This window comes from Pelodiscus sinensis, chromosome 8 (genome assembly GCF_049634645.1).
Source record: "Pelodiscus sinensis isolate JC-2024 chromosome 8, ASM4963464v1, whole genome shotgun sequence".
In the NCBI taxonomy this organism is placed as follows: Eukaryota; Metazoa; Chordata; order Testudines; family Trionychidae; genus Pelodiscus; species Pelodiscus sinensis.
Genome location: NC_134718.1, coordinates 52091236 through 52109441, shown reverse-complemented (window position 1 = coordinate 52109441; position 18206 = coordinate 52091236). Strand labels below are relative to the sequence as shown.

General features: G+C 44.5%; 2 protein-coding genes across 4 annotated transcripts in view; one reads left to right on the top strand and one right to left on the bottom strand.

Moving 5' to 3' along the window:
• INSYN2A (inhibitory synaptic factor 2A) overlaps positions 1-11368 on the bottom strand; it is a 78687-nt gene extending 67319 nt beyond the window's left edge. For both annotated transcript variants that reach the window (XM_006130182.4, XM_025188252.2), the window contains exon 1: positions 10744-11368. The gene's annotated coding sequence lies outside the window, so the exon portion shown is untranslated. The remainder of the gene's footprint in view (positions 1-10743) is intronic.
• DOCK1 (dedicator of cytokinesis 1) overlaps positions 1-18206 on the top strand; it is a 572428-nt gene that overhangs the window by 274004 nt on the left and 280218 nt on the right. The gene's annotated exons all lie outside the window — the stretch shown is intronic.

Here is an 18206-nt window from a genome sequence, read left to right as displayed (position 1 = left end):
TTCATTTTTGAAGTTGCTTTAGACAATCGCTGCAGCATGTATTATTTTGAATGTGCTTTAAACTATTATAGAGCCATCACTATTGTGATTATGAGTAAAATCAGTAAATGTGATGCGTTTAAATTTCAGACACAGCAGCACCACAGTTACTATGATAACCGATGACAACTCACTTGACTGCTTCTTCATTGCCTTAAAAATGTGAAGGTTTCCTTGTGAATAACGAAAGGATGTTGTGGCTTCTGGTTATCTTCTCTTTTTATAGGTAGAGTAGGAATGCATTTACAATAATTGCATCACACAGAAAAAAAGAACATGTGTTACCACTGTGAAAGTCTCTCTTATTTAAACGTGGTTTTTTAGATAAGATTAGATCTAAGGATGAATTTACAAAAACAAAATTCATGAGATGTACATACATTGATAGAGCAGTCCTGGGGCAAATCAGCAGTATGTTGAAAAATAAAATTTGCAAATATTCCTTAAAATATTCCCTGAATAAACATTTTGTTAAACTTATCTTCTGTAAGATTGAAAGAGATGCTGCCACAGTCTTTTGTGATATTTCTGCTTTATTACCTCCTATATATTGCATTATATGCACAAGACTGAATATAAGCCTATTTATCTTGGTCAAATTCTGTATAGTAGGGGTTTATGTTCCCTTAAGGGTTGTATAACCATGTTAAGACTAGGAGTTAGGTATTTGCATCAAGAGGTGAATAGATACCTGAGATTCAAATTAATAAATATTTACTTGACACTGGACAAATAAAATGTCAAAGAAAGTTCCATGTCAATTTATATTATTCACGGAGTTGTTACACTCTCCAACATTGCTCGGGTTTAGAAATTTTGCTTATTTTTCTACTGTGCAATGTGCCATATTGGTAACATGGAAATGTTATCAGTAAAAATGTACCAGAATTTTCTGCAATGTGATCTGTGTAGTTATTCCATCTGTCAAGGTTATATCTAATACTCATATTATAAAAATTCTGATTGCCATTACAAATGCAAATGGCTCCATTTATATTTGGATCAAAAGAACCTCAAATTTGAGTGTACAGTAACTGGATTGGGTTTTCATTTTTATTATTTGGCTGCATGTTAAAATTCAAATAGTAAATTATAAAAATTGAATTATGTCAGTTCCTCTTCTGCAAGTTGTGTTGTTATTTACTATGAATTTTAAATTGTTTACAGTAGCCAGCAATACTAACTCAGTATCAGTATCCATGATGATAACATCAAGTACTACCAAAAGACAGTGCATTTGTTTAGAAATAGAAAAAGCTTATTGGTAAATATGATTCCATACCAGATACTGAAGGCCAGTGAACTCCCAGTTTGACAACCCCCCAGAAAGAGCAAGGTGGGGACCTTCTATTGAGGGTGTACATATAGCATCTGTCAGCAAGAATTACTCCTCAGATGTTTGATTTTAGCAGTTATGATGATTGATCTTACCTGTTTTATGTAGAGTCAGAAAGATTACCAGGGTCCTAACATACACAAACGAAAACCAAAACCTTGAATTTCATCTTGGAGTTGATAGGGGGAAGCCCTTGCAATACACTGAACACATATGTTGTGCTCTAAAGCTAACCTTTTGCACTAAACAAGCAGATCTCATTCTACTGACGCTTCAAACAGATCTTCAAGGGTAGCCTTCTTTAGTGTCCACTGTAGCTAGGAGGTGACAAAAGCATCAATGACTATCCTGAGGTCAGTATCAGAGTTAAGGCATCCAAATATCATCTCCTCGTTCTGTTTGGATAACGGTTATCATTATGTATTGTATGATATGATGCTAGTCAAAAGCCACTTGTAATAATAAGATGATGAGATAAGAATGCGAAGAGCAAAAGAATGCAGTCAGGTAATCTGACATCTTACATGTTTTTAATAGAATATTACTTGATGAATTACTTCAAGATATCTCTGTCTGCACCCAGAATTTTACCAATCACCAGAAAATAAAAGCAATAGTGTCTTTCTCTCTCTCTCTCTCTCTCTCTTATATGTAAGCAATTTCTGTCCTCAGTTGCTTCCTGTGCTGGCTCTGCAGTAACTGTTAACTAGCAAAAAGTATTGTAAGTCCTGTGCATATTCTTGCTTAGTGATGCTACTGCAAAAAAAAGACAAGTAAGCAAAACTGGCTTCTACAACACACTGCAAAGACAGTACAAAAATCAATGTTAGCTAAATGGAAAAGAACAAAATGGGTAGTGAAAATACACTTTGGTACAACAGCTAAAAGGTATTACAATACAAGAATATGTTACAGGATATCTCTATGCAGTGAAGTATCTTTGATAAAAACTGCATTTCCAGATACTTTTTAGGTTAATAGTAAAGCAAACTCATGGATATAGACAAAGGGAATCAGATATTGTCATATCAAATTTGAAATAAGATGGACAGTAAATGGGGGACACAGATACAGGAAGATTTGTTGCAGCTAACATGATTTGCAGAGGAGAAGGTTCTCTCACTAACATTGGGAAGGATTGTGTGCAGAGTAAAAGAAGCAGCCAGTGTTAAACTATCAGGTAAAGTGTTGAGGTGAACTGATATTGGAAATTGCCTGCAGAGTTTATGGACATGGAAAATAATGTCAAATGTTGAAATGAATGAGCAAGTGTATGTTCCTTAGAACTCTCAATTTCCTCCCTTTGTTGGCTTGAATGATAAGCTCTGCTTATCTACCTGTATAGGATTTTAGCTGAGAACTCCCACATGCATTAATAGCAGTGGCCTGAATATTAAAGCCATCAAGGTCAGACTTTAGGTAGGCAGTCTGTGTTATTTTTAATGTGGCTTTTTGTGCTTAAACAGCACTGGTAGATATGAACCTAGCAATGTGACAAAAGTCTTGAACTCAGGTTTGTAACTTGAGTTGTGACATTATAACAAGCTATTTAAAGTTTACAGCTTTCATTTAAAATTCAGGGAACTCAGCCCTAGTCTACACTCAGAATGGAGCAGCATATTGAGCAGTTAACCATATTGAGTTCTTGTTGATCTTCTGTCTTATGTATTTTGATTCCAGCAATTCCAGTCTTGTCTGTCCAGTTGTCAGCTTCTCACAGAAATATCTTTGTACTTTTTTGATGCTGGCCTTTATGCACAGAAAATGTCTTGATTCATAAGAGCACTAGTCTCTTTTGCACATATTCTCTTCACTCATATGTGGTGGAATGAATGTCATGAAGAAAATAACCAATGAAGGAAACAGAAATTGAAAATGTAGATATTGGATTAATTTACTTCTGTCTCCCTCTCCTTAGATATTGAATAACTGCTTCAGTTAGGATCGCAAGGTCTACTCCCAATTTCAAAAGAGCAGAGAGCAATGACTAACAACCTCTAAAAATTTGGGCCAGTATATTTGTATCATGCCATCATAATGGAGGTTCAATCTTGATTAAGACCTGTGGGGTGATTAATATAAATATTAATAATCCAGCCATTCTAAAATGAGCCAAACCATAATAAAAGATTTTTCTCCAGACTAGCTGAGAACCTAATTCCAAATAGGTTTTTCTTAAAGTTTTTGGCCTTTCCCATGCTGCCTAATCAAGCCGTGTTAGAAAGTGGTTCAATATGAATTCTGTTTCCACTGTATGTTAACATGGGTCTCAGTGCAGACAGGGCCTAGTGGTATTGAGAATCACCGTAAGTGATTTTCATGGAATTAAATAAAATAAGCACATTTCTATGCAATGGCTAAATAGAGATGGATCTATGTTTGGCCAGCATCTCGTTTGCTTCTGCAGTTCTCTATCTTAGAGATGTTAAAGCTAAATGTTGTATTAATCATATAGTTTGCAGAACTATTTCTAGAGCATGCTTTTTTGTTTAAATATATTGTCTGGTCTAGATGTTGATGGGGATTTTTGAGAGATGGCGTTGAATGAGTATTTACCTCTAGATTGATTGATACTGCTCCAAAGTTGGGGTTGGTTGAGAATCAGTGATTTTTGGTGTAATCTAATTTACTGTTAGGAGTCAATCACAATAATTGGATCTGAAATTCTACACTGCTTTCATAAAGGCCTCTCTCTCTCTCTCTCTCTCTGTGTGTGTGTGTGTGTGTGTGTGTGTGTGTGTGTGTGTGTGTGTGTGTGTGTGTGTGTGTGTGTGTGTGTGTGTGTGTGTGTGTGTGTGTGTGTGTGTGTGTGTGTGTGTGTGTGACCAAAACAATAGCTTTTTTTTTTTTTGATTAGCAAAAAGTTTTATTTCTTTAAAATATACAATTAGGATTTGTTTCAAGGCAGATGTCTCACATGATTGAACTACTGATTAGTTGTTTTGATTTTGAAGCTTGTTATCAAATACTTTTAACATCAGAAGTGCCAACCTGTTGAGTGCAACCTATGCAGATGTCATTACCTCCTTGATATTTATCTTTATTCAGAAATTAAAAAGTTTGTTCTTATTTAAAATGATCCATTTGTCATCAGACTGAAATATGCTTGAGACACACTTAGAAGTATTTGAGACATGGAAATAATGCGTCGTTACATCTTTGAATATTAATTTTTATATACCCATTTTGTAAAAGTAGCATTTTATTTTCTATGTGCTTGCTTAAAGCCTTCACTGTTTTATATATAAGCTATGGCTGTTTTGAATCTTTGGTCATACTTTTTTTTGTTTGTTATTTATAAACTCTGTTGGCTTCCTGAGAGTTATAAGAAAATGAAAAGAAGAGGAGAAGATACAATACAAGCAGTCCTCTATGCATGATGTCAACTGTTTGTTCAAAGATCCATGACTTTCTGAAAGAGTTCTACAAATTGGTACTCTTAACAATTGTCATAAATGTGGGAGGATAGGGAGGTGAAAGAATAATCTTGAAATTTGGATAGCTCACATCCTTTCTTTTTTGATATCTCCCCTCTCCCTGTATCTTTTAAACCATGACAGTGGATCTCTCTTAGGCTAATTTTACAAAATTAGATTTTAGGATCTGTTTTTGAAACTTGATCACTGAAGTTATATCTTCACTGCACAGTTATTCCAGAATAAGCTATTCCAAAATAGCTTATTTCAAAATAGCAAGTCTACACAAAAGGGAAGTCTCAAAATTAGTCTGAGACAGGCTTCTCTAATGTAGACGTGCTATCTTGATTTAAAGCCCTACGAGGAATAACTTATGAGGTGCTATTTTGAAAATAGCAGCAGTGGGGCATCTACACACGCCTTATTTTGAAATTGCTATTTCAGAATAGGCATTATTCTTTGTAGAATGAGGTTTATAGAAGTCAGAATAAACCATCTGTTATTTCGAAATTATTTCAAAATAACAGTATTGCTGTGTAGACGTTTGCATAGTTATTTCAGAATAACAGCCATTATTCCGAAATAACTTTGCTGTGTAGATACACTCTGATATTTATAAATACTCTGTACTGGTCATGGAGAAGACAAAATATCAAAATCAGTTTTCCCCTTTCCAAACAACAACAACAATAATAAAAATGCCTAGCTCTTTTCATTGGCAGATCTCAAAAAGCTTTACCGAAGTAGGTACATACCACAATCCCCGTTTTATAGATGCGGAAACTAATATAATAACAGAGATAGGATTGGGGTTCTCTAAGTGCTACCACAATATAAATAAATTATAATAATGGGTGTAAAAGTAAAGAAAAACTGGATAAAGAAAAAATTAAAGTACATGAAGAATTAGAGACAGACAAGCCATCTTGTGATAGGATGGACCATGGCAGAAGGGATTGATGGACTGAAGTTGTCCCCATCCTGTAACGCTAACCATCAAGATCAAGCCTAAAGAAAAGACTATCCTGCTGGAAGGGAATTAAAAAGGGAGGAAGTGTAAACCTCAGAGCAAGTGCTCCCTTGAGAAGAAGAATCAGTGGCCTGACACAGAAGACTCAGGGGTCAAACAACTATATCAGGGAGAAACTGTAGGGAGTGCTGTGCTTGTGAAGAAGCCTTGAATTGGTCTTTATATTGTTTTGTAAATAATATCAAACTCCAGAAAGGTTTTTTTTTTCTTTACACTGCACAGGTTATGTGGACTTTTTCTTACCTCGTGGTAAAGTTGTGTAGACATTTTATTAGTTATGACGTGTGACTGGAATGGCAGCTCTCTTAGGCAGGAAGTACATGCAAAAAGATGGGTGAATATTTTTGGTTGATGTTTATTTCTTGGCCACCTCATAGGTTATTTATTTTACCAAATACATCCTTGGTTTAATGCATTTAAGCTTAGGAGTAAAGGATTTAAGAGTCTATCAGTTTTTCCATAGAGACTTCCTTATAAAAGTATATCTGCTTTCAGCCACGCAAGTAAATACATTGAAAATTAATTACCATATTATTTCAGAGAGTACATTAGAGCCTGGCTCTGTAATTCTTTACTATGTTTCGGTAACTTCAACTGCACTACTGATAAGAAGAATTTGCTGAATCAGGACCTTTAATAGTAAATTGTACTTGCACATATATTCACAGCACTGATGAGACATTATGTAGTTTTTTGTCTCAATTAAGGTGGGTTTGGAGACCGTTTGATGTAGGATACCACTGGAATTGGCATATACTGTAGCTTGAAATTAAGATTTAGTATTGTATTTAATAGTTTAACATTTTCCAATGAGAACACACGTTCCTGTCCTACTTCCTCTGCTCACTCTTAACAATTATAACAAAGTCCATTATAATTAGAAAGGACCCAAGCCACAAATTTGAGATCTAAATTTTCCAAAACATGGGAATATTCAGACCTGAGGTTTTGGCTCTGTCCATCTTTCACTTGTGAAATGATCCTGCCCCCTCTTTATTTTGCACTGAGTGTAAATAAGAACTAATTGTATTGAAGTCTGTGGGCATGTTGTAAAATTGGCAAGAATGCAAAATCAGGCCTAATATCTCTCTGTAGCTCTAGAAAGGAGATCAAAATGAGCTTGTAGGTCTTTGTAATTTTTTTACAACCAGTTTTCTTTGCCTGTGAGATTTGTGCTCAATGTAAAACTGAAAAGCAGCTGATTTTAAGCCAAAGCCCATGACTTTATGCTGTGCATACGCGAAAAAAGTAGTAATACTTTCTGAAAGCATTAAGGGATCAGTAGAGATTCCATTCTCTTTCTGTATGTAGTAAAATGCAGTAAATAGACTTCAAAGTAGAGATGTTCCACTCTAATAAAAAAGCGTCTGACCATATTCCTTAATTAATAATGAATCTAAAGAATTCACACAAATGTGTATTTGTATACCAGATTAGTTCTTGTTTTCTGTGTTGCCATGTTGTCCTGTGTTTATCCAATGCCCCCCCCCCCCCAAAAAAAATTGAAGAACCAATTCCTGACAGATTCGTATCTTCAACTTCCATTGAATTCACGACTTCAGGATGTCACCCTAAAATATGTGCGATCTCATTCTCTAAAATAGGGGTGTGGAACCTTTTTTGGTTGAGGGCTACTGACCTACAGAAAAATTAGCCATGAGCCACACATAAGTGAGAAGTGCCCCCCCAAAGCCCCTAACCCTCACTGATGTGGCCCCTGACTGAGGAGAAAGACACTCCCCACATTCCTCTCATGCACCAGAGCAGTGGGGGGGAAGGGGGCAATCCTGGTAGATTCTGAGTGCTCCAGCCCCATGGGGAGACGGTGGGGGGGCTTGAGTGCCAGCCCAGGCTCTCCAATGCTGGGGGAGGGGAGTCCTGAGCCTCAGGGGACATATTCAGGCAAGATGGGGGCCTCAGGTTCCCCACCACTGCTTCAGAACAAATTACTGTACTCCATGAAAGGTGAAATATAAAGGACTTATGTGCTGTAAAGCAGCTTTGTTGCGTCCATGTTTTTGTTTAATGTCTCAGTGGGATTTCAGCTGGTTAACTAAACTGTGGTTATCAAAAGGCATGAAATAACGCAGTCTTAACAAATAATTAAGCAAGTTTTGTCTGGGGAGTCTTTATGTTCTTTTTTTTTTTGTTTTGTTTTGTTTTTGTTTAAGGTTTACTGTGATTTTCTTAAGGTCTGTACAATGTGTATGATTACCCAAGCTAACTAGTCCCTATCAAGGAATTGCCTTGAGATTTCACAGCTCTATTGCTTTGCGGGGCTCTGCTTATGTTTTATCATGGATTTTTGGCAAGCTAATCGATTTCGTTGACATTCATTACCACAGTGATCAGTATAGGGGCAGTATCATAGCTATTGTTTTATGATATTATTGCATAACTTTGCTCTAGTCTTAGTCTAATATTCTAATAATGCATACAGTGTGTTGCCGAGTTTGGATTTTCAATTGACATCACAATGTGTTTTAGAGAGCAATACTATTTTGTCCACTGTGGTGTGTGTTAAGAGGTTAGGAGGAGTATACACACTTTGTGATCAGTCTCCTGTGTTTGTGGTTCTCATGCTCATGTTTTCATTATATATAATATTTTCAGTGCAAATTAATTGACTTATTTTCTCCAAATTTGTTAGATATTATGTTATTCTGTTATGAAAGCTGCCTCTGTCAGTGAAATAGTTAATTGTAAACCACAAAAATGATTCTGTGAAGTAGATACTTAACGAGCAGACCTGTGAATTGAATGTCAATTGTTGAACAGTTTAAATGTTCCCATAGATGAGTAACTAATACTTTCTTTATCAGGTAGCTTGTTGCCCATCTGACTTCTCTTCTATGTGTTGAAGAGGAGGGTTTCTGTTTTATTAAATGTTAGAATTGTTTTGTTAATCATGTTAACATTAAAAACAGTGAGAACATGGCTTTTTGGAACACATTTTTTTTTCCATCCTGGACGTAATGATGTGATTACTACAATAAAAAAATTTCTCTGTATTCTAAGCTTTAGCAGCCTTGACCTCATTACAAGATTTAATATGCTTAAAATGCAGAAGTGAAGTAAAACTATATCTGGTAATTATATTTAAGAAGCTGTTTAGTGTGAATAGTTTCATTAGAAATGTTCATAATCTGCTTTTAATAGAAGCAGCATAAGTAAAAATGTTATCTATAATCTGTAAACCCCTGATGCTAAATTAATAATATCTAGTTAAAATTCAGATGACAGTGTTACCATTATTTGAGCCGCTTGAATATATTTATAAAAGATATACTAAAATAAACACCAAATTTTAATTTCAAAGTGTAATTGCCCATCTGGCCAGAGAATAATATTGTTGTAGTGAAGATAGTGAAACATTAGCAAATTGTTGGAATACAATCTATATAACACCAAGAGTAAGAATAAGGCTTGTGATTCTTCAAGCTGAGAATTTTAACAGACATATCTTTTGTAGTTTGAAATTAATATTGTATTAATTTAAAAAATGTACATAAAAATTAGAATGGTCATGGTATTTGATTTAATGGTTAGGTTTTCCCTCAGCATCTTGATTTTAACCTTCATAAGCACAGCATCCCTGACACTGATAGTAAATATGAAAGGTAACCACAATGAAACACTTAAACAGAGGAAATAAATCTCTAATACTAATGTGCTCCTTTACTGTTGCTGCCTTCAAGTAAAATAATATAATCATGGAAAGATTTTAAAAAATGCATCTTTTCAAACTTCCACATCCCAGAGTCTAATGAGTTAAATTTCTCTCTGTGATGCTTACGCAGAATTTAAGCTGTTTAGACATACAAGGTCGAATTAAACTGCTTCACTGCCTATTCTGGCTCCTCTGGCAGAGAGAGGAGCTGCAGTTCCTCTGGGACAGACCTCTTGGGAGACATTGACACAAGCTGAGAATTTGTTTCTTGCTTTGCAGAATGCAAAGATGCCCTATTTTGTCATGGTTCTCCACTCCCCACAAATCCAAGTCTAATCACAATCTGAGTTTCCCTTTATTGTTGGAGCTCTCTGTAGCATTATATTAAATAGAGACACTGAGGTCACAGGAGAGGATTTTTGAGTGATACCGACGCAAGACGGAAACCCCTCTGCATGAAGCAGCAAGATGCAAGGTCCCAGGCTATCTCTTTGACTTTGGTGTTTGATGTGTACTATTCTTTGTCCCATTTGTCTGCTAATTTTCATGCTGTCTCCAGCTGAAATGTGTATTGGTTTGGGATATTAAATGGTGAGAGCCACTGTTTTCCAACTATAATAACAGTTGACAAAATGCTAGGAGCTTCAAAGCTGGAGCAAGGTGTGTGTTCCCTTGCCCCCACTACTTTACAGCAAGTTACTGGGAGGGAAATCTGCTTGGTAATAATTTCATTACCATGTTTTTATAGGTAGGTATAATTACAATCTCTTTGTTGGGACTATATTTGTGCTTTATAATAGAAAAGTTAATAAGCCATGGTAGTTGTAATCAATCCTATAAGGCTGAAGCACCTTATGCATCTTCCGAAAATTCTTTAACTGCTAATCCCCTGGCAAGGTGTTTTATTAGCTGAAGCTATGGTATTTTTCTAGAACAAAGACATGGTTTGGACATACATAGTGATATTTCCTCAATCCTTTTCTTCCCTTATCTGTCATGAAAGTTATAGGACACAGTACCTATTCCCAGGCAGCCACATACTATTGCATAACAGTCCCTCCCCAAACATTTTAGCTTAGCAGCTTTACACTTTTCACCATGAAGTTTTAATTATGAAAACCTGGAAACTCATTATTTGCATGAATCCTCTCTCAGGGAGGTAGCAAAGCAGACTCTATGATTCTGATCCCTCTGGCTCTGTAAGGAGCATTACAGTTTAGGGTAACATGTCTATTTGCAGTGGAAAGCTTACCTTAGGCTGCCTTAAAAATAACTAAAAGTCTGTGCAATTCCTTTGTGATGCATTTCTCTCCGCTCACTTCTGCAAGCTTGCAGTGAAACGATCCACTGGTGTAGAGCATCTGCTGCAAGATACACCGGCTGGGAATTTTCTTTTGCTTTCCGGAGACTTGATCACCACCACCCCTTTAGCTATCACACTGAGACATTTATTCAGCTGTGACCAAGAGAGCGTTTGCTAGAGGCAGCGGCGGCGGCGGCAGCCACGCACTCCTGAAATGTCCTCATTTACTGCAATTGTCTTCACTGAGATCTCGAATCCAAGGGAGAAGGGGGAGGGGGTAGAAAGGGAGGGGGTCGCTTCAGCAGCCACCGTTTCCAAGCTGGTCAGGACGAAGCAGTCTCTGTAGTGTTCCTGTCTCGCAGGCAGATGCTTTGATGAAGCTGAATTCCCTGCTACTTTTGGAAATGCATGAGCGATGGAGAGCGTGGCGTGTGCTGTGGCGCTAGGACGAGAGCTCCGTGTGTGTGTCTCGCAGGCAGGCTGTGGGAGGCAGGCAGCAAGCAGCCACTGGCGCCGGCTCTCCACTAGGGAGAGTTCTCGTGTTCACTCACTCTGATCTGGACGGGCTGTGACAGGGAACTTGTTGAGTTTAACGTGCAGATCTTAAAATAATGGTTGATATCGTGGGTCCAGTGACGGAGGAGCGGGGAGGAGCCGTGGTGCTGGCTTGTAATTCACACGAGGGGGAGTCTCAGCGAGGGAAGAATTCTCCCAACGTTTTGGAATTTTACGCGCATTTGCTTTATTGCCAGGAGCCTGTCTCGATTTGAGTGTAAACAAAGCTGCACCGGAGCTAAACCCGAGACTGTACCAGTGTGTTGAGTGGAATTAGCATCTTTTGGGCTTGTGTGTGTGAACATGTACACAAGTATAGTGTAACACAGCTGTTCTGAAGGGGGGCGGGCTGTGAGCAGTGTCAGGGTTTGCAAAGCAGAGTCCTCCAATGCTGGTACCCCACTGCTAAAGGTTGGTGCCCCCCCCCAGCCTCCCTACCCAGATAGGCTAAAGACTAGAGCCCCAACCCTCCCCCTTCCCCACCCAGCAGAGGCAGAAGCCCCATGGAGCTAGAAGCTCTGGGCCACTCCTCCCTCAGCTCCACCAGGCTAAAAGCTCAAACAAGCCCTTTGGGGCTGGAAGCTCTGAGTGTGGTGTCTTGACCCACTGTCCCTCCCATGCAGCTAATACCAATAACTTTGAACCCAGGCCTCCTTGCCCCTGGAGGTGAAGTCTGGACTGGTGGTACTCTGTGGGGCAGTGTAGTGGGGCACTATTTGAAACCTTAGGGGGACAAAAAGCCCCCCCCCCCCAGCCTTGGAGGAGGGACGACTGGATCTGGGGATCAAATGATTCCAGGGGACAAATAATGAAAAACACGGTCAGGGGGTGTGGGTCAGTGGTTTAAAATGAGGGAGCCAGATGGGGACACTGCACAGAGAACCCTGGCCAGCACCCACTGCTCCTCAAAGTTATCGATGGGCAGCACTAGCTGGTCTCAGTCGACCGCGCTACCATCAGGAGCTCGGTCCAGAGCGCACTGCAGGCGTCCGCTTCGGTCGGATCTGGGGAGAATTAACTAGTGTAGAAGGCCCTGGCCCTTCCACGCATCTCTTCCAGATCTGTGAGGGGGGAGCTGTCCTCTGCCACAAGGCAGGTGATGTGCTTTTTGGTCCCCCTCCTTTTCTCCAGGGCATAGAAGAAGCGGGAGCTGCAATCCATCTCCCGAAGGAAATGGATGCGGGATCAAACAAAGGATCCCAGGGCCCGATGGTCTTTGAGGGCCCGGAGTTCCTCCCGCTTCTCCTGGTATGCCTCGTGGAGGGGTGGATCCTCGGGGTCAGATGCCAGGCACCTCTCAAGCTTCAAAACCTCCCACTCCAGCTGCTCTATCGCCGCATCCCTCTGCTGGCTGGTGCCCTGGGAGTAGTCACGGCAGAAGAGCCGGGCGCGCACCGTCCCCACATCCCACCATTGCTGCGCCAAGGGAAAGGCAGATCGCTGTCCCGGCCAGATGAGCCAGAACTCCTGGAAGCTCTCATCCTCCAGCAGGCTATTGTTAAAATGCCAATAGGCCAGCCCTAGCCTCTCCTGGCTAAGAGAGGCCTTCACGGCCACCAAATGGTGGTCCGTGAATGGGGCCGGCCGGACGCTAGAGCAGTGGGCTCATGCTAGGTGGAATCAAGATAGATAAATGCGGTCCAGCTCGGAGTGGTGCAACCAATTGTCCCCCACCCAGACATAGGTGAAGGTGGTGGTGTTGTCCAGGTGGTGGTAGCACCAGATGGCCACCAGGGAGTGGTGATCTATTATTTCCCTGAGGATGTCGGCCATAGCCTGGCAGTTCTCAAGTCCTGAGCAGTCCCGGTCCTCAAAGGTGGTGTTGAAGTCCCGCTCAGGACCAAATACTCGTGAGGATCCAGGGTGCCAATGACAGTAGCTGCCTGCTGATAAAAGGTTACCCTTTCTGGGCCCACGTTCAGGACATAGACGTTGACAAATTCAATCTCAGCCCCTCCGCGGGCCCGGATATGCAGCAGGCAGCCTGGGACAAACTTGGCAAACCCCAGCACCTCCGTAGGGTGGGAGGATATGGTGACCACTCCAGCCACGAGTGCTGAGGTGGCTGGAGTACACACCGTTTCCCCACTCCAGCCACCAGCCAGCCTCAGTGGTTGGAGTCGTGTGTGTCTTCTGCAGGAAAACCACCAAGTACCCCACCTTCTGAAGGAGAGCACCTGGATCCTGCAGAGACTTGCCCTACAGCCTCAGACATTTGTCGTGATGGTTGTGTACCTCGTCGTGATGGTTGTGTACCTCATAGTGAGGGCTGGGGTGCATCCTTGCGTGCAGGCTGATCGTCAGCCTCCCGAAGGACCCGCAACAAACCGCTCCCTGACCTAAAGGCCAGGAGAGCGTTGCAAAATTTGCAGATCCAGTGGTAGGCTGCAATGTCCTGCCTTTTGATCCTTTTTCCCTCCTGCAAGAGGGCTCTTGTGGTTCGGAGGACCACAAGAGTGAAAGTCCCCCCATCCCTGCAGGGAGCACTGCACCTTGCCTTTAGCCCCGCGGGTGTCCATGAGGAACTGGCACAGGTCAGCCCTCAGCGATGAGGGGGTTAGAGCAGAGGGGTTTTCCTCCAGATGGGCCACGGAGACGGGCAAGCAGGGCTCTGATCTCGGCGCAGCACCAAAAGCTGTGGCACCATGCTATCTGTCCCCCTCTCTAGTGAGGGAACAGGGCAGCCCTTATTGAACTGGGAATGGGGTACACAAAGACCACCGCCTGAGGGCTGCTCGCACATAGTGGGAAGAAGATGGCCCCCCCAGGGGTGGCAATAGCAGTGGGATAGTGGGATGGGAGGCGCTAGAGGGGGAATGGGTGTCGCGAAAGGGGGAATAGGGTCGGTACCGGGAACGGATGTCAGGCTGGGAGCAGGAATGAGGATCTGGGTGGTGGTGGGGGCAGGACTAGGAATGGGGGCAGAACTGGGGCCGGAACCATGAATAGGGGTGGGATCAGGACCGGGGGTTTAGATGGGAATAAGGGAGGGATCAGGACAGGGAGAAGGGCCAAGGCTTACAAGGGGACAGTCCCTCAGGTCTGGGCCACCAGGCTGCGGTGCCTCCAGAATGGGGTTGGGGACCGAGGGGATGGAGGTGGAAAGGGGGATTATGCCGATGCCGGGCTCTGATGCTTGGATGGAACTTTTGTTAGGATGATTGCTGAGCCCCCAACAGGGAGAAAGGGTGACTGCTCCACCTCAGAGGTAGAGGTGGTGCCCACAAGTCCAGAGGCCCAGCCGCTTGGAACCATACATCTCCCTTAAGGGCTCAGCAGCCTCAGATGCAGTGCCTATAGCGGCCGGGCTAGCAGGGAATATTAGGGGCACCCCGAGGATGAGAGTGGAGGCCTGAGGCATGGGAGAGGGAGGAGGAGGAGAGAGTGGTGCAACTGAGTTGCTGCCCAGACTGAGGCCCACTAGCAACAGGTCCTCCTTCTGAACTACTGGGGTCAGACCCAGGGCCTCAATCTCCTCGAAGATGGATCTGAAGTCCATCCCCATGGCCCCAGAGTCCTCCCCGCTGGCTGCTGAAGCAACAGTTGCCCTGGCAGTGATGATGGGGGGTACGGATGGTAAAGGGGCCAGGGTAGCTCCATCCTAGGCCTCTTCTGGGATAGGCTCCACGAGAGGGATGGGACTGTCCCCCTCCATTGCCATGACTTTCTCAGCCAGCACCTCCTTGTCGAGGGTGATGTCAGCAGCAGTGACCCCCCATGGTACCTTGCAGGGAACCTTTCCACCCTCCTCATCAGAGGGGGGAGATTGAGCCCATGAACCGCAGACTCTGTACTTCCCCTGAATGAGAGTCCAGGCCTCCGAGGTGGAAGTGGACAGCTGGTCAGCAGGGGCAGGGCCAGGGAGCGCAGGTGGTGTTCGGGGGGAAGGGCGAGGGTAGGAACTGGGAGGCAAGGAAGGAATCACTTCTCCCCACCAAACAGCAGGCAGGGGAGGAGGGCGTCAATGGGGGAAGGAGGTGGGGGAAGAGGGAGATGGGTTGACCATTCTTCCCTATGACAGTGGAAGTTCAGGAGGAGGGTACTGAATCGGGGGGGGGGGGACTAGGAATCAAGGGGAGCAGGCAACCACTCCTCCCTGCTAAACAAGAGGTTGAGGAGGACAGGGACAGCCGAGGGAAGGGCTCCCCTCCTCCCTGTTGAGCAAGACAGAGAAGGAGAGCGCTGGGAAGTGGGGAGGAACGCAAGGGGGCTGGGAAGAGGGGGTTCACGATGGGGAGGGGGGATGGGGAAAGCAACCACTCCCTCCTGGTGGAGTGTTGTATGGAGGGAGGGCGCTAGCGGGGGAAGGGCGCTGATGGGAAACTGAGGAAAGGGGAGCAGGTGGCCACTCCTCCCTGTGAGGCAGGAGGCAGAGGGGAAGGGCACGAGAGAAGGGGGCATGGACGCGGGAGTGGGGTCCTCCCTGCAAGGTTGGAGGCAGATGAGGAGGACGCTGGCAGGATGGGACAGGGGTGCAATTGCAGCTGCTGGACGGGAGGGTGGGGGTGGCTCCTCCGGCTGTACTGGGAACGGGGGGTTGTCTATGGCAACATGTAAGGTGGGTATAGTGAACAGGGGGCACTAACAAAATGGGAAAGGAAGGAGCACGAGCGCTCGGGGAGGCAGCCAGGGCAGGGAACTAATGGGAGGCTGTGGGGAGGGAGCAAGCAGGAGCAATGAGGGGCTGGGATTGATGGGGCACTGAGGAGGGCGGAGGCTCAGAGGACAGGGCAAACACAGCAAACTGACCAGTGGTAGGGGAGGAGCAGCAGACCAGGGAACTGCGTGGAATCGGGCAGGCAACAAACTGAGTCTCAGGGAGGGCTGTAGCAGGAAGGAAGGAGAAACAAACTGAGCTGCTTGGGCAAGGCAGGGAGGCAAGCTTCTGGGTGGGGAAATGGGAGAGGAGGGCAAGACAAGGGGTGGGGGGAGGCCCCCAGAAAAATGTAGCTGAGGGAGTGGGCTAAGTCCAAGAAGGGGAGGATGTGCCCACAAGTGCTTGTAAGGCTCAGTCTCTCACCCACTGCTGCGCAAACAGTCCCAAGGTGGAAACAAGGGCAGCTAGCCTCGCCAAGGGGCTAGGAGACGGTCCTGGTGGTACAAGGGGGGGGGGTATGGCAGTAGAAAAGGGGAGAGGAGTTGGACTGGAGGGAGAGCTCTGTGCTTCTCCCTCAGCCCAGCTTGCAATTTCTCAATTTACAACTACCCCTGGAGCAGAGGTATTAAAAGTCTCAGTTCCAGAAAACAAACTCCTTCCACAGTCCAACTGGTGGGCCTCCTCTTGCTCCTCCTCAATGGGGCACAGGTGTTGCAGCGGCAGCAGCCGGCGGGTGGTAGCCAACAGTGGAAGGACCTCTGGGTGCTGGTGGGTCCTCTTCACCTTTCCGGATGGGGAGGGGGCAGGGGTTTGTTAAAACATATGTATGCAGTGATATCCATTTGAGTCATGTGCTCTCCCCAGTTAATCCAGGAGGGGGTGAGTTAAAGTACATTAACTGCGTGTCGGCTGTGGATCCAGCCCGAGTGATTGTAACTGACCAGAACGTCCTGAATGTGGTTGCTTTGGCACACCCTTGCCCCCTCCTCCTCTCCCTCCCCCTCTCCCACCGACCCCTACCTTCCCATGCCCCCCCCCTCCCAGCAGTAGAGAGGAAAATTACATTAACTGCGTGTCGGCTGTGGATCCAACCGGAGTGACTGTAACTGACCAGAGCGTCCTGAATGCGGCTGCTTTGGCACACCCTCGCATCCTCCTCCTCCCCCTCCCCCGCTCCCACCGACCCCTACCTTCCCCTGCCCCCCCCCCCTCCCGGCAGTAGAGAGGAAAGTTACATTAACTGTGTATCGGCTGTGGATCCAGCCGCAGTTAATCAATTACTCTAACAACTTGAAGCAGCTGCCGGAGCACTTCCGGGTTGCAGTTGGTGCCAGACCATCAGGCGTACTGGACCACTGGATGCCGGACCACCGGAGTTTTACTGTAATTAATTCTGCTCTCAGAACCTGGTCAGTTCCGCTCTCTTACTTGTTCTGCCTCCTCCAACCTCCACTACACCTCTTGAGCTCTCATTCTGTTCTTCCAAGGAAGAGGGGCAGTTTCAGTGAGGTCTCCTTATTTCACTTCCCGGGTTGGATGGGAGGGAGAGGAGCAGAAGGATCCACTAGTGAAGCTGCCCTGAAATTCTGGGCTGCTTCTGCTTCCCTGCTCTCCTCCTATGAGAATGGTAGGGGGCAGGAGAGAGGAAGAGCTATGTCTCTTTCTTGCAGTAACTTGGATTGGCCGCTCTTTTTCAGGATGCAGGTAAGTGGGGAAAACAGCCAATGCAAGGTAGAGTTCCCTAGGGAATACTAAAATTATGGCTCTCTCGGCAACCTGTATTGCTTTTTAAAAATGGTATTTCTTGGGTCTGTGGCTTGTTCTAGTGAAGCACACTTTAAGCACTGTCTTTATAGTCTCCTATTTTAGAACATATCTTCTCCACAATGAGGTATTTACCCGCTTATTATCCCTGTGACCTCTTTACTGGGGGCTCGCCTGGTGAGCCAGCCTGTATCCCACTCCCACCAATCTCTGTCCTGAGTTTCTGAGTCTTTGTTTACTCTAGTTCCAAGCCAATGGCTTACATCTTCTTTAATAAAACAGAATCACTCCCACCGTTGGTTACAGAGGTTGCAGGGGAGGGGGGGAATCCGGACCCGCCCTCACTCACGGACGCCAGCCCAGGGCCCTAAGGACACAGACCTTCTGCTGGCTGGTGGGGAGTCCCGCTGAAACTCACCAGCCCGCGGGCTTCCAAATTGCCCTGCCCTGGACTGCTTCCTCTCCCCGTCTGTACCATTTACTTGCCAGCCTTTGC